The following is an 18,092-nucleotide window of genomic DNA, read 5'->3' on the forward strand; positions in this document are numbered from 1 at the left end:
ATCTGACATGGTTTAACCATTTACATTTGTTAATATCGGTTCAAATTTTACTTAGGTTTAATTATTGGTGTCACACATTAGAAGGAATACATTTTCTTATTAAATTTCTACAAGGGTAAATCCCTATTTTATGTAGTAAAATTTAAATGTCCATACTTAACATGGACCCATGATTGCCCTAGTGTCACAAAACTGGGCTATGATACCAAAATGTCATGCCAAAAATTCAGGGCAAAAACACACCTTTTTAAAAAAAAAAAAATTAATTCACTATATAAAAGCATGCTACACTGCAAATTTTTTTGAAAAATTTGACCAAGGATTAGAATGACTTTCAGAAGCATATCATAAAGATGTAGAGTCGGTATCTCAACACAATGCACCTAGGTTAAAACCCTAGGTTTCCATGCTACAGGAACACATAGTTGTATTTTGAAAGAATCGATCGATTAACTTTTTTAGGTTTATTTACAAAGGTATGATATCAAGTTTAGGATACAATTTAGGGATTTCAAGTTCTTCAGTTGACCATGATGATATTCCTTTTAACACTATACTAGATCATTCCTTAGGAGAATCTAATTCTACAATTAAAGGTTAATCTATGATAACATGTTAATACTTAATTTTGGATATTATCATAACCTATTTAGAGCTAATTAAAAAAAAAAAAATTTCATCCGTGAATTAGTTATGACATACATTTTATCTTCTAACATAATCTAGACACATCCCATCATGTTATCTACTTAATCCTAATTTATACACTTTCAAAACATTAACCTTTACTGGTATCAACTTTCTATCTTAAGCCCTATATATTGGATTTTTATTATTATTTTTGTCAAACACCATCCTTATATTATATAGATATCATATCAAGTCATCAATTAATAATTCAACCTATACCAACTTGAAAACAATATTTCATTCCCATACTCTAACACAAACCTAACCATTACTAAATCCTCCTAATATCCAACTAAGAAGAAAAATATATTATTAAATCCCAAACAAACATTTCCCATACTAATTAAATGTTCAAACTAAGAAGAAATAACTTAATGCTAAGTCCAATTAAATATCACCTAAACATAATTACTAAATTCAACACATAAATATTATCCACTAAACTAGGATACTTATCACCTAAACTCCTACTAACTAAATCTTATGAAAATAAATCTTAGATAATAAATTACTGAAATCCTATTTTAAAATTCTTAACCATATACTAATTTTTTTTTCAAAGTACGAAACTAAAATTTTAAAAAAATAAACTAAACTACTTAAAATCTAACACAACTAACTAAGAAAAATATCCTAACCTTAACACTTAACACATCCTAACTACTAACTAACTTTCTTACTTACTAAAAAATCTACTAAAAAATGATTTACAACACTAAAATCAAATATAAATTAATACTAAATAAAACTAACCCACTAACTCTCAACTCCAACTAACCTCACAAAATATATTCTAACATTAACTTACTAACTATACCCTAAACTAACTCCTAACCCAACTATCCATCACAAACCCATCTAAACTTATCAAGGTGTCCTCAAATTTTTGGCATGATGTCCTAGGGAGATAATGCACTGCCCAACTTGCATACATGTTGCTAAAGTTGTTTTAGGGTGGTATGAATAGGTGAGTAGTATGCAAATTTGATAAAAGTCAACAAGATCTTGTCCACCAATAACATTTTAAATTGGGGAGGTAAAGGAGTTAAAGTTTATATTAATGCTAACACATTTACCTTCCTCAGCCCACAACTAAGTACACATGGCAGCAAAGGGTGATTTCCAATGCATGAGGTAAGGGGAGGAATAAAGATAAGCGGTAGCTTAGGTGGGTTTGGGAAGAGATAGGATAGAGAAGTTATTACAAAAGGATTTGTGTGTGGGACTTTAGGTAGGGTAAGATAATATTTTTTTTATACAAATGGATATTACAATTATTTTATTTTATTTAATTAATTCATAATATTAATTTAAATAATAACAAAAGCTAATAAAAAGATCTAAAAGGAATATGCCCTGTTGCAAATGGGATTTATATCTTTCTTCACACAAAAGGTAGAGAGTTTTAGCTCTAAGAATGAATAATTTTCTCAAGACCCATTTTTTCCTTCTAAGTGTTAAATTTTGAATGCAAATTGTATTTTCATGGCAAGTGTAGTATATGTATATATTTTTTAATTTGATTTATAATAAAGAGGTTTAATGTAATGTTTGAATATTAGAATAGGAGTGTTATGCTTCCTGATAAACATGAGAATACAAATGAAGTAACAATCGTAACATCAAATTTTATTAACATATTTTAAACTCAAATTGCATAACTCAATGTATATCATCATTTTATCTAATTAACACTAGTCAAATGAATATGATTTCAAACCATAAGAATTCCACAGAAAAGGGTAAAACATCATTGTATCCACTTTCCAATAAACACATGCATACAAACTAAATTGCAAGAAGTATCATATGAAAGGAACATACTCCATTTTTCATTTTTTAATTCAATCATTTGATTCAAGGACTCCCTTAGGAAAGAACCAAGGAAGAAAACTTGAGATCATAGTCATTTCCACAATAAGTTTAACATTAACATTTTTACAACAGGATCTTAATCCTAAGGAGAAATCTCCCAACACATTTTTAAATTAAAAAATAACTCTAAGTTTCCTGCTTGGTTCCACAATAGGGTAGCCATTTTGAAAATCTGCAAACACATCAAGGTAACTATGGAGAGAATGAAATTGATTGGGAGATAAACAATTTTAACATGAAGACATAATCAATCATGTACTCCCATCTAGGTTTTCACAATAGGTTCATCATTGAACCAAACTAGGAAGAAGGTGGATTTTTTCAATAGGAGATGTCAATCACAACACCATAATAGGTGCCCTTTTGGGGCTATAATATCAAAAACTTTTTTTCTTCAATTTTTTAAATTCCAAACTCAAAACATGGTTTTTCTTTATGAGAAGGAGCTTATAACACCCTTCTCTCTCCCTCTCCTCATCCTGAGAAGAGACTCTGCATTGTCAAAGTCCAAAAAAAGACCTCCTTTCATACATGGCCACTTCTATCCTATCTGAGGGTGAGTAATGCCAATACAAAACATACAATCCCTTTGAAAATCAAAGAAAATTAGTAAGGAAAAACATTTAAGAAAAATCCATCTCAATCCCTCCCAAACATATTCTTCAAATATATGAACATACATATGCGAGAAAACTACTTAGGCATGAAGCACAACATGAACAAAAAGAGCTTGAGGGAATCCTTCCTTCATAATAAGGTTATGGCATCTGAACAATTTGAGATGACCCTCCCTTTCTTTTTATTTCTCCTTCAATCTTGAATTGCTCTCTAAAACTAGAGGTTGGGTGAATACTCTTTCTCTCTCAAATTTGCCTCTAAATAAGTTTCTAACTCAACTACCTCAAAAAAGTAATAACTCCCCCACTTGCCTAAAGGCTTCTAGAGTCTTCTAAATCAACTTTTCATAAGGCTACCCTCAAGGTGGAGTTTAACTTATCCAAATCATAGAAAAACATTCAATTTTCGCAATAAAGAAAAAATGGGATATTTGAGTGACCACAAAAGTCAAAAAAAGGGGCTAGAGGGGTGGAAAATGCCCCCAACCCATACCCATACCCCTTAGGTACTTAGTTTTCATGATTTTTGGCCTCTAGGGCTAATTAGGGACCTATCAAAAAGCTTGAAAATTTTGGACTTTCTAACAAACCTCAAAAATGCAAATTAATCACTAATCCTAATTAGGGTAATTACACTTGATTACTGACTAATTGGTAAAAATATCACTAACCTAGTCCAACTTAGAAGTTTAGGTTACTCTATTACTCGTACTCATCATCTCAAAATGCATATATGAGTTACAAGTGTCAAGTAACACTATAAAATCACTATTACAAAATATCAACACTTATTGATTATAGAATGATACATTCATTCAATTCATGATACAAATAAAATATGAACAACAGGATCTACATCTTATATTAGACTCAAACTTGGTTTCCATAAATAGTACATAGGGTTTAGTTCTAATTCTCCATTAGATTCTATGGCTAATAAATCCTTCACACTCATTTCACACATCAGTAGCTCAAGAAAATCACATGCATATGTGTGTGTGTGTGTGTGTGTGTGTGTGTAACTCATCAAGATAATTACATAAATTAAAACATAAAGCTTTCATATAAATAACCCTTTCTAATTTCAGCACACACATTTAGTCATCAGTAATTACATAATCAATATGACAAAACTTTATTCATTAATTCAGATTAAATTATTAGAATAATCATCGTTAGGCATGCATATAATTAAACATCATAACATCATCAATAGGGCATACTAAAATCTCTAAAAGCATAAAACCTAATCATTGAGGTACCAAAATCAACACCCTCATCACTAGGTGAAAATGCCTTGTATCATTGTTAGTGAAATTTTAATGTTTAAACAATCAACATAATGTAGTAGTTCTCAAATCACTAAGTATTAGAATATGGATATATCAACTACTCTCAATTTCATTAGGACATTCACAACATAAAATATTACTTCATATCTAATTCAATCTCTTAGAATGGTTTTAATAGAGGATTCATATTTGATAAGTACATATGAGGATGGACCTTACATATAGTTCTTTATTGTAAGATGAGATGGTTTTCTTCATGTTGTGTGTAGAAGGTTTCATCTTGAGGACTCATGGAGTTCTTGGTAGAAATATTATTTATTCTTTGATTTTACATGTTATCCTTGGTGTTAGGATGATATCATTATTATATCATGGTATAATATTGATACACACTTAGAGTTTTAACATGTTATGGTATGTTCATATGGAGCATGATATCTCTTTAGTTGAGATGGTTTAGATCATGTTATCATGTTTATGTTCCTGGGGCCATGGTTATAACCCTTACATTGATCATAGTTTAGTTTTTTGGTATTGAATACATTAATATTTTTTTGGATACTTCATCATATTGCTATGTTGCATTCGGAGTTTTCATGGATTGATTGGTTAAAGGTGCTCACGGATGCTTAGAGATGGTGTTGATGTTGATTTCTCTTAGATTAGAGAAGTATTTTTTGGGAGATGGTTTTAGTAGGAATTCTAAAGGGAACTCACCTGATATAGACTTGAGAGGAGATTGTTCTTAAATGAGTCATGGTTGTAGACTTGGATATCTTGATGAACATTCACATTCCCCACTCTTGGTCTATATCATAGTTTTCTACTTGAGAGGTATAGCCCATTATTTCTCTTGGGTGCATTATTTTTATGCTTTTCTTTCATGGATATGGATTTTGAGCTATGGTATATGAGTTAGTTTTGGAGAGTTCATTTTAGAGATGGTTTAGCATTGGTTATATCCTTGTGCATGTGTTGTTACACTGGTTGAGTTTGGGAGATGGCTTTATATTGGGCATATTACTTGGATTAGGATTGTTTATTCTTTGGTTTAAGAATGGTTTATGAGTTTGATCTTCTTGTGAGAGGCTTACATCCATGATTAGTTATATGTTATTCTTTTGGTGTTGTTGTGGCTTCTTTTTTGGGGTTTAATGGAGGAGATCAAACTTGTGTAGTTCATATCTAGAGGTGTGTGTAGAAGGACAGGATGCAAGTTATTATTTGCATGGTTTCTATTATTCCTTGGTCATCTTCTTATAGGTTTAGTTACATGTATATTGGATTTGAGATTGGTTAGATATTGTGATCACAACTTTGTGTTTATGTATGTCATGTGAGAGATGACATGGTTATTCCTTTATCTCTTTTCTCTATTGGTTGTGAAGAACATGGGATAGAATTGGATACTTGTTATGGGAGTTGTTCTTTCAAGTTATTGATTTTTATGTATTATGGATATCCTTGATACTAGATGAATTCACTTATTTGAGATGTTGTGACTAGATTGGTTATAGATTTAACATTATATTTTGTAGTGGGAGCTTCTTGGTATATATGTGGTAGGTATTGCTCTTGAGGATTGTAATTATAGGTTACAGATTGGATATGTTGATGATCTGAGATTCACTTGGTGTACCTTTGGTTTTATAGATAGTTGGATGGGTTAGCACTTGTTTTAGGTGTTATTTCAACTATGGATTTTTACAAATATGGATACATGTAATTACCTTTGGACCATGTTTTTGTACTTGGCATTTCAGTTGGTATAGGATTTTATAATTCTTATATGACACATTGGGTAGCTTTCTTTTTGGATGACTTTTATGTATGTCTAGTGGTAGTAGCTAATAGGAGGTGGAATCATTCATGTTAAAGAGGTTGGATACTTTGATTTTGTTGTAGGTACCAAGATGGAGCACATGGTGTACTTTGATCCATGATGCTAGTTGTGCTAGGAGGGATTGTTTCATTATTCATTTATGTGGCTATAGATTGACCCTATGGAATGTATACAACAAGTGGGAGATTTTTGAGATTATGTGTGTTGCACACATTTTATAATGTTATTATATTGTATTATTTAATTTTATTGTGTAGTTTTGCACCTAGATGGAAGTGCAATGTGTAAAAATTCCCATGGGATATACTTGATGATTTTTATTGTAATATTGTGATCAATATTTGATGTAATTATTTAATATTAAGGAAAATAATTAAATGTCTGATATTAAATGGGGGGTGAATGGGCTAGCTAGCACATGGGTTTTAAAACATGTTTTATGTAATACCACTTTGTGGTTTTGTGGGATATTTTACTCTATAAGAAGCCACAAAAGGGTAGTTGTACTGACAAGACAAAAAGAAAAATGGACAAGAGTTGAGCAAGACAAGGCTTGATAGGTTAGCCAAGGGAGCATTTGTAAAGGTTGAAATCATGGTATGAGATGTGTGGATTCATGCTTGCCATATGGATTCTTTGGTTGTGAGTATGACTTTGAAGGCTTTCTTGGTTGTATTGCAATGGTGTTTTTTGCTAAATAATAAATGGAGATGGATGTTTTGGAGGCTGGTTGTTTTCCTTCAATGATGTTTTTCCAAGGTACATCTTGTTGAATACAATTGGTTAATTGTGAATTGTCTTTGATATTACATAAAATGTCATATCTTTGCTAGTCAGTGTATGTTGAGCTCACTTATGTGATGAAGATAGTTTTCTATTCTGTCAAGAATTTTAGAGTTTTCAAAGTTTAGATGATAGTGTCTACTGAGTTCACTTAGGTGAAAAAGAGAAGTTTGTAGAATATTGAGTGTTAACCAAGCTCACTCGGTTAATAAAGGAAACATCAGATGGAACCAATGTTAACCGTGATCACTTAGTTACCAAAAAAACTTTGTGAAGATGTAGTGTTAACTAAGTTTAGTAGTTTAACACAAAAAAATCTTTTCTAAGTTAGTGTCTATCGAGCAGGGTCAGCTAAGAAAGGATTTGGTTGTTATGGCATATTAAGTTCAATAGATTTGGTTTTTGGTTCTAGCCAACTGAGGAGATGAATATAAATTACTCTAAGTTGTATTCAAGATGACTTGACAGTGTGTAAGGTATAAATAAAAGGTCAAGTTGAGGATTGAATTTGTGGAAGTGAATTGAAATATAAAAGATGCAAAGAGGAAGCAAATTAGAAGGATAAGTAGAATATCCTCGTGGAGCTAGAAAGATACATTTGATCAAAAATAATTAAGTATACAAGATTAAATTGAGATATGTAATAAAAAATTTAAATACATCATATATCAGATCATCTCATTGTTACATCTAACCATTGTAGCAATAATATAAATATCTTAATAGAGTTAGCTTAACAACTATTTGTAAATCCTCTAACAAGGTGGAATTTCAAGATTGAAGTGTCTACAGACCTATGAGAAGGCCACTCCTAGAAAGGTGATTAAATTTTCTAGTAGGGTCACACCTATTAGTGTGTTTTGTAATATTTAACATGGTTGGCATCTAATAGGGTTCAGTTTAGAAGAGTGAAAATCAGTAACTAGTTGCAATTGGTGGTTTTTCCCAAATTAGGTTTCCATGTTAAATCTTGGTGTCACTTGTGTTCATGCTATTTTTTTCATGTGTATGAAAATAAATTAAGTAAGGTTAATCACAGATAATATCTTAAGATTTGTGTGTTAAGAATTTACTAAGTTACAACATTTACTAGTGTAAACTGAGTGCTAGTGTGTTTACCAAGCATCAGTATTTTCAGTGGAGTTTGTGTTCTATATTAACATTTAAGGGATTTAGGATTTATTTTAGTGGTAACTAATTCATCCCTCCCCTCTTTATTACTCTTATACTTCCAAAAATTGGTATAAAGAGATTCTTGGTGCTTGTAGAGAAGGTTTCAAGGACCTAAGCTAAAGATCAGGATGTCTTATAGAAGGGAGATTCTGAACCTGAACAATGATAACTTTGAGGCATGGAAGGAAATCATGAGGCTACACTTGGGAACCATTGGAGATTCAAGACTAAAGTACCTAGAAACCAAATACAGGACACCTACTAGAAATATGATTGTTGAAGAAATTGCAAAAAAGAAGAGTCATAGTTCATTATGATGATTGGTATTGCTTCATCTCTCAACTATGTTGAATTAAAAAAAGTCAATTATCGTGGAACTGCTTATGAAATGTGGATCAAGATAAAAGGAATCTATGGAGGAGATGATAATGTAAGAAGAGCTAAAGATGAAAGTCACAGAGAAAAATTTGATCAAATAAATATTAGAGAAGATGAGAACATTGCAAAGTATAGTGACAAAATCAAAGCCAATGTTTGTGCAATCAAAGCTTCAGGAGGAAAGATTTAAGATGAGATAGTGGTAAGAAAGTTTCTTAGAATACTTCTTCCTATATGTGAAATTAGAGTATCAAAAATTCAAGAAATGAGATGTAATCCAAAGAATGATATAACATTGGACGTAGTAGTTGGAAGATTAACAACATTTGAACTAGATAACTATGATAATTATTTTCCTAGTTCTAGCAATTCTTGATTCTACATTTGAAGCCAAGTTATCACTCAAGAAGAAAGCTAAAACTTCAAAAGTCAAACAATCTAAAAGTGAAGAGGAAGTAGTTGAAACAATGATATTGAAACTATTGAGTCATTACTTGCAATGAGGTATCCCAAAGGAAAAGGGAAGTAGAAAGGTAAAATTTCTTTGATATGTTTCTCTTGTGAAGAATTTGGACGCGTTACTGAAAGATGTCCGAACAAAGAAGATAAAGATGAAAATAAGCACAAGTAGAAAGGAAAGAATGATTTCAAGAACTTCAAGGACTACAAGGACAAAGGTAAAATATCTTATTTTATGACTAAATATTTAGAAATTACTAATGGTGATGAAATGGTCTATAAAGTTGTAAAAGATGAATTTGATGATGAAGGAGATAAAATGACACTTAGCTTTGATGTTACAAAAATTGATACATGGATTATTGATAGTGGTTGCTCACATCATATGAATGGTGAAAAAAAAAAGTTTGAACATATGGAACATTATGATGGTGGAAGTGTTAGATTTGGAAACAATGAGCCATGTTGCATAAAGGAAAAAAGTTATATCTAACTAACTAGTGAACTTAGATGTGATAATGCTTATTGGGTTGAAGGACTAAAGCATAATCTACTAAGTGTGGCACAATAACATTGGATTCAAGGTATATTTCATGAATGGAAAGGCCAAGCTACCAGATGGAAAAGGAAATTTGGATAGATCTAGTAAGAAAACCAAAGATAATATATTCTACCTAGATTTCAGTGAAAGTTCATGTTTCATTTCTCAAGTAGAAGAAATTTGGTTATGGCATAAAAGGCTATGTCATGTAAACCTTGATAATCTGATCAAGATAAGAAAAAATAAAGGAGTGAGACATATTCATAGTTTGAGGAAACCTAATATGGGCTTATGCAAAAATCACCAAATTGGTAAGATGTGCAAGACAAGTTTCAAAAGAAAGAACTATCATTTAGAGAAAGTCTTAGAGATAATTCATTCAGACTTATGTGGACCTATTGGAATAGAGAGCTACAATGGAGATAAGTATTTTATTCTTTTTTTTATGATTAATCTAGAATGATGATTATAATGTATCTAAAAGATAAGTCTGGATCATTTCAAAAGTTTAAGTGGTATCTTGCAAGAGTAGAGAAAGAAACTAAAAAGAAGTTGAAGTGTTTAAGTTCAAAAAAAGGTGGTGACTTCATTTCCAATGAATTGTACATTGAAAGAGGAATTTAGAAACAAGTACCAGCCCTTGGTACACTACATCAAAATGGTATAGCTGAAAGAAGGAATAGATTCATCATGGATTATGCAAGAAGTTTGATAATAGAAAGGAATGTTGCAATCAAATACTAGAAGGAAGAAATCAGTATTGTAGTGCATAACTTGAACAAAGTATAGTTGAAGAAATACTCAAATCAAATTCCTTATGAACTATGGTATGACTACAAACCTAATGTAAGTTACTTGAAAGTATTTGGTAGAAAATGTTATATCTTTAAGTAATCTAGGAAAGGTAAATTTGATGTCAAAGGAGATAAAGATATAGTCCTAGGATACTTTTGAATTTATCAACTCACAAGATCATAGAAAGTGCACATGTAAGAATTGATGAGTTTGTAGGAAAGAGTGAAGAAGAGAGCAGCAAAGAACTTGACGATTACAAGAAGTTTGTCTACTATGAACTTGACACATTGTCAAATCCAATTAGAAGTCAGTAGACTTCACCTCTTGAGTCCCCAAGATCTCCAAATGCTACTGAGTTTCAAATAGTGCAACCCAAGTTATAGTCAAAAGCTAGCAAGTTGTTGCTAGAGAAAATTGAATCTAAAGGACTCGAGTCATAGATAGTGGGATCCAAGTTTGATACATAAGATCATAATGAGGCTAGTGGAATAAGTTTTAAATCCAAAGTACATATGTTAGCAATATATGTTAGAATGTGCCATGCATCTGATCACATCGTTGGACACAAGTCAGATGGAACAATAATAAGAAACAAATTGAAAGGCAAATGTTTGCTTACTGAGTTTGAAACTAGATCAGTCAAAGATGCTTTGGCTAATGAAGGTTGGATTGAAGCTATAAATGAAGAGATAGAATAGATAGAGAGGAATAAAACCTAGACTCTTGTTTATAGACTAAAGGATAAAAATATAATTTGCACAAAGTGGATTTTTTGAAATAATTTGAATGAAGATGGGGAAGTCTCGAGAAACAAAGCAAGGTTAGTATGAAAAGGCTATTCTCAAGGAAAATGTAATAATTATGGTGAAACTTTTTCTCCTATTGCAAGATTAGAAGGTGTTAGTACTTTACTTTCTTATGCTACACATAAAGGATTTAATTTTTTGAAATAGATATAAAATCTACATTCTTGAATAAAATTCTTGAAATTTTTTACATAGAACAACTAGAAGGTTTCTAGATCCTAGAAAAAAGGATATGGTTTGTAAATTGAATAAGTAATTATATGGACTCAAGAAAGCTCCTAGAGCTTGGTATGGAATACTTCATAACTACTTGGTAAAGATTGGTTTTCAAAGAACAAATGATAATAGTAACATGTATATCAAATAAGAGCCAAACAAAAGAATCATATTGGCATAAATCTTTTGGGATGAAACAATGTTTACTAGAAATGATGACTTGCACAAATATTTTTTAGAAAAAATGAGTAAATAATTTAAAATGTCCATGTTTGGAAAGATAAAATTCTTTGTTAGATTACAGATTTAACAAAAGAAAGATGGTATCTACATTACTCAATCCAAATACATCAAGGAGATACTAAAGAAATTTGGAATGGAAGATTCAAGACCATTTGGAACACCTATGTCTACTGGACATAATATTTGCAAGAATGATGATTCAAAGAGGTAGATTAGACCACATATAGATCAGTGATTGGAAAATTGCAATATGTAGTGTAGACAAGGCCTTATATTGCATTAGCAATTGGTATTGTGGCAAGATTCTCAATAAATCCTAGACAAAATTAGATGATTTCAGTAAAGAGAATCATGAGGTATATTGTAGTGCCTGCCCCTGGATCACATTTTTGTTATCATTGTCGAACTCTTTTAGGATAGTTTTATGGTTGATGATTATTAGTGACATTATTTTATGATTATTAGATATTGTTTCAGATTCAGTTGATATATTATGAGATTACTTGGTACTTGATATTTCATGTATGTAAGATGATTGTTACAGTGTTTGCAGTTATTAATGATGATTAGTAAGATAATTTATTATCATATGTGTTTTGTTATGGATACTTACCCCATACTTGCATGTGTATGGTGTTTTTGATGTGGTTAAGGAAGGGAGTCGTAGTCACCTGCTAGTCGGGATCTACACAATGCACCACTTCTTTCCATTGCCTATTTAGCTTAGTATATATTGTGTATGTACATGCATGGATTTTATGCAAGTTGTAGGTACCAAGTATCAACTTCCCTGAACTGTCAGGATGAGCGTACCGTATCACATTATCTCAATGGTAAGAGAGGGGAGATAAATTCTCAAGTCCAAATCCCAACCCTTTAAGCCATTTGTCCTAATTGAAAATTAGGACAAGTATTTGAGTCGGGTACCCTTCGAATACGTCAGATGATGTAATTTGTGATATTAACCCTTTTGGTTTGATTTTGTATGTGTTTTGCTATGATGGGTTTTTGTATTTTAGATTATGAGTCTTTGGTGTATTTTTCTATTAAATAAGTGTAATTAAAAGATTTAATTAATGACTTAGTTAAATGAAAATTAAAATGATATTTTAATATTATATTTTATTTAATTAATTGGGAAATTAATTATATAAAAAGAATTAAATTTGAAGATAAAAGTTATAATTTTAGATTTGGAATGTGATAATATTTACTTAATTTAATACTAATATATTTAGAGTACATTTTTAAATAAATTCTAAATAATATTATTACATATTTTATCAATTAAGTTTCAAAAATAAATTTAAAAGTGAAAAAGATATTAAAATTATTAAAAGATTCTAGATCACATGATGTGTGCATGTGATTAAAATATATTAAGATAAAACAAGTGGATTTAATAAACTGAGTGCATGAGTTTTAAAATTAATAAATTAATTTAAAAAGGAGTCAAGTGAATATTAAATAAATTAATGTGCATTATTTTAATATTTATTCACGTAGGAGTATGCGAGCTCTCGTGAGTTGTCATGTTGACAACACAAGAGTTTGCACTCTAATTATGCACGTGTTGTCTACACTTAGGAGTTGGCAAATTATTTGAGCACATGGTCTCTACAAAATTCTAGAGACCTCATCATGTCTATCTTATTGTCATAAAATTTACGTGCTTAGTTGTCATGCTTATCTCCTAGTTCTTTCTAGACACATTCTAGATGCATCTTAGAGGCCTTTATATAGAGGTTGTCCTAGTGTGTATGGACAAGCTTACATGCATTCGAGAAGCTCATATGCTTCTACATGCTCATATACTTCTACAAGCACTTCTAGTCACTTGGGGGTTTCGGTTGGTTTGATTCTTGGAGGAATGACAAATGTTGGAGAAGGAAGGGATTTTTCTATGGACTTCTAAGGCATAGCAAATTAGCATCAGTATCTAGGTGCACTCATGATTTTTGTATATTCCATTTGCACTCTTTCTCTTCCTATCTTCATTGTGTCTAAATATACTCCATGAAAAAATATTCAATCTTGAAATTGGAGTCTAGATATTTATGTTAATTTTTATTTGGTTGCGAAGAAAATATTAGGAAACCCTAGTTTTATTTATGAAGGAAATTGATCATAAAGTGCCTTGTTGTTGTCCCTTACATAGACCCAAACTCAAACATTCATAACTTTTTACCTTGACCAAATTTATTTGATCGCTCTAGTTAGATTTGGTGCAACTTGGCCCTCTCCAACAAATTTCAAATTTGGTTTGATCCAATGTTTCATTAGGGAGATATGGCCCCGTACTAGGACTATTTTATTCAATGACAATTATTCATCCATTTTCCATAACCAAGAGTTCTTTGTGCTTAAACTTCACAAAAATAATCTATCAAAGCATTGAATGAATTAAAAACATAACCAAAATATATCTAAGAAATTTATACTCAATATTTTATCTAAATGAGAAGTCCTTTCAATACAAAAAGCAGACTGTGCCCTTACAGTAGCAAGCTAGGACGTTGCAGAGATTTTAATTTGGTATTGTATGAAACTTTGTTACATTGAATCATTTCGACCATAGACACCCTAAAAAATCCCTACCATTCCTCACCTCCTAAAACTCACACTCATCAATGCTAATAATACATTTCAAACTAGTTGCAACTTCCTCAAACCAGTTACAGTTAGTTATGACTGTTTACATTTAGTTGAATGTTTTATTGTGTAGTTGACAACATGGTTGTCAACTTTGATAGCCTTACATCATTATGAATTTTATTAATATTCAAAAGTATTTTAAAAAATTTTATCCCAACTTTAAATCCTCAAACCACTCTTAAATCCCATAAACCCTCTACGAGCCTTCTAGGCTTCATTTTGCCAATTTTTCGCAATTTACATTTTTAGGCACTTCAAGTGCATTTGACACCATATAATGGCTCTACTTTCCATATTAAAATAAATTGGACCTTTGAAAGTCTTTAAATAACTCATCTACCTTAGAATCTCGAAGTGAACCCTAGATACACTAACTCCCAAAATGCCATTAAGGCTACATCATTGATCCTTTTACAAAGTGATCAATCAAAAAATTTAAAACATAAACAAAACATTATTAAGTGACCATTTTGGACTTATTACAATCAAATGACCCTTCAAGGTCATGTTCATCCTTTGATCCCCCTAGGATCTATTTTGTGACCTTAGTTCCTCTAGGCCTTTTGTCCTTGGCCTTGGTGCTCCTACACCAGTTAATCGTAGAAGAAGTGTAATTATTAGTCAATTAAGTAAATGGATTTTTAAATGAGGGAAAATTAAAAGAAAAGAGATATTAATAAGTGGAATTAAATAATTGAATTATTAATGAGATTGAATTTACTTAAAATCAATGAGGATTATTTTAAATAAATGATTTTCCTTGAAGTTTTTAAAAGAAATTGTAAACTAATTATTTGAAAGTTGATAAGTATTATTCTAATGTTTTGAATAATGTGAATGATTTTATCTAAAAGTCAATGGGAACTAGTTCAATGATTTAAATAAGTAAATAATTATCTTATGATTATTTTAGAAAATTGTTTTAAAATAATGGAGGGATAATTCTATGTTTTATTCAAAAAAGATAAGTGGGTTGAGTTGTAGATTAAATGAAGAATCTTATACACTTGAAGTATACTTGAAATGAAAACTGAAACCTAATATTTGGCTTAATGATGTGATTGCGAAAGAAAACTAAAATATGTGTTTGTATCTTGCTCTTTATGCTATCCATGTTTGGGGTTTGGGTGGTCCTCGAGTGTTGACCAGTTCAGACATCTAGCAAAGGCTTGGGAGTTATGCGAATGTGATGGCATGTTGATGTTATTTGGTCTCAATATTTCTAAACCCAACCATGGTAATGTGATGGTATCCTCTATGAGATGTTTGTATTCATTGATTGTTATTGCTTTCCAGTCTTCTTATGTGAAGTTGAGGTGTATGTATTTGAGACACTTGACTTAACCATTTTTGAGGCATTGATCAATTATCCTTGGACTACTTTCCAGTCGCCATGATGGGACTAAAGTGTTGATTTATTTCTTGATGTTGTCATGTTGTGACATGTTTTGAGTCAACCATTTTGGGTCTTTGATCAACATTATTTGCATTGAGATGTCTTTTTGGTTGCTTGTTGAGAACCAATGGATAATGTGATTATCATTGATACCTTCAGTTTCCAATAGAGAACTATTGTGGTCATGATTATCAATGGATACTTTTAAGTTGATCATGGAGATTTGATGTTCTTATTATGGATTATATTTTGGTATTTTTTTAGTCACTTGTATAGGATTGAGGTGATTTTGTGATTTATGATTCCATGAGCCTAGGTTAGGTTATCTACTTGTAGTGTTAGGAAATGGCTTGCAATGGGGGTCGGGACCCTAAGTGGCTGCCAAGGTAACTCATTGTAAGTTATTTAATAAGTGAAAAAATTTACACTAAATGGGGATTAAATGAACCTAATAAGATAATTGTATGTTTTTGCCCATTCCTCGAGTGCTAGTACAGAATATGATGGGAGTGGAGAGAATACTTGGTTGTGACCTTACATTTCTTAATATACTTCATCAGTATGAGAGGATACTAGTGGCCGCATAGGGATCACTAGGGGGTTGCGGTCTATTAAGAGACTATCAAGGTAACTCTAGTGTGATCCATGCAATGACACTTTCCCATTTACATAGTAGGTTTCCTACATGTCTTGTGTGCCTTTGGGTCTAGATGTCGATCTGTGTGTTGGAACCTTTGAGTTAGTATACTTTTAGGATTTCCTGGACATAGAGAATACTTGTGTTATGTGATTTTTTATCTTGTGTTATGTGATTTGATATCCTATTTGGGACTTGAGACTATCTCCTCAGCATGGTGGGAGTGGGCCATTTAGGTCCCACACGGTCGGGTGGTAGTGCTTTTTCACTCTTACCATTTGAGATCCGTCTGTAGACACCGTGGTTGGAGCATTCTTGGTTGGTATTTATCTTCATTCTGTTCTTGGATCTTATGATGGATGTTATTTACATACATGTTTCTTTTCTTTATATTGATGATTAGCATGTGATAGATGATGTTATCTACTTTGTAGAACCATCTTATGCTTTATTTTTCATGATTAGATTTCTTATGTATATTATGGACGTTGGACTTTCTATTTATTCTTTCATGTGGATGTGGTAGTGGTTAGACTTAGTATTAATTAAATTAAATGTGACTCAACATCTTGGGATCCTTAAGGAATGTAACTTGTTATGTATCTTTTTAGTTGTATGTATGTTATTACTTCCACTACTATGTATTTGATATGAATGGTTTATCTTTTTTGTTTTGAAAAAAAAAATTGTTTGGCAAACATAGTAAAAATTTAGGTTAATTCTTTTGGATCTCTTGGTGGGGCATTACATATATTAAGGATATTAAATAGTATGGATTATATTAAAAGAAAGGAGGTGATCTAGAATTGAAATCCTTTACAAATGTTGATTGGGTAGGAAGTGTTGATGACAAGAAAAGCACCAGTAGTGGAGCATTCTTTCTTAGTTAAAGACTAGTGTCTATTGAAAGCATGAATACTAATGATACTTCTATGGGGGAGTATTGTAGAAACATTATTAGATAATTATCATGATGATATTTTACATTGATGACTATGGTTTTCATTGATTTCAACATAGTAGTTTTATATGGTATCTGATAGAAGAACAATGGTAAAGATCAAGTTGGTAGGGACAGATCGTTGAGTATTTTCACTAAGAAAGGTTAAAGGGAGATACTAATAAGTGTCTAGTATATGTGACTAACCTCAAAATTATTAGATATTAAGTTTGGAAGAAGTTATACAAGTTTTCGTGAACATTATTTTGAGATAGAGTTTATAGAAGCATGTTTTGGTAAAATTGTTATATGTCTTAGCAGAGTTGTTATTCTAAGAAACAAGGTTAAAGGTGTGTAGAAGACATGATGGAGATGGCAACGATAAGCTCACTCATCATGATATTACATATATGAAAATTTATTCAAGTTACAAGGTGATAGATTAATGTTATCACTAAGTATAACATGTTCTTAATGAGGTCCTATAAAAATTAATTGAGAAGGTGAAATAGCCAACTTAGGTGATTTTTTTATTGATTCGGTATAAAGGATGGAAATTTTCCTTTGTTATGTATGAATTTATGAATTATTGCAAGAAGCACAAAGGGCAGAATAGAAGAGAAACAAATTGATATGTGAGGATAAGAAGAGTAGAGGGAAGTTGGAAAAATCTTTATTTGCAAGGTTTTATTGTAAGATTTGAGGTTTGATATTGGGATCCAAGTGTCCTGACCTAGCATACAAGGTCTGAAA

This window comes from Cupressus sempervirens, chromosome 4 (genome assembly GCF_028749045.1).
Source record: "Cupressus sempervirens isolate cs-2001-9-10 chromosome 4, ASM2874904v1, whole genome shotgun sequence".
NCBI classification, from domain to species: Eukaryota; Viridiplantae; Streptophyta; class Pinopsida; order Cupressales; family Cupressaceae; genus Cupressus; species Cupressus sempervirens.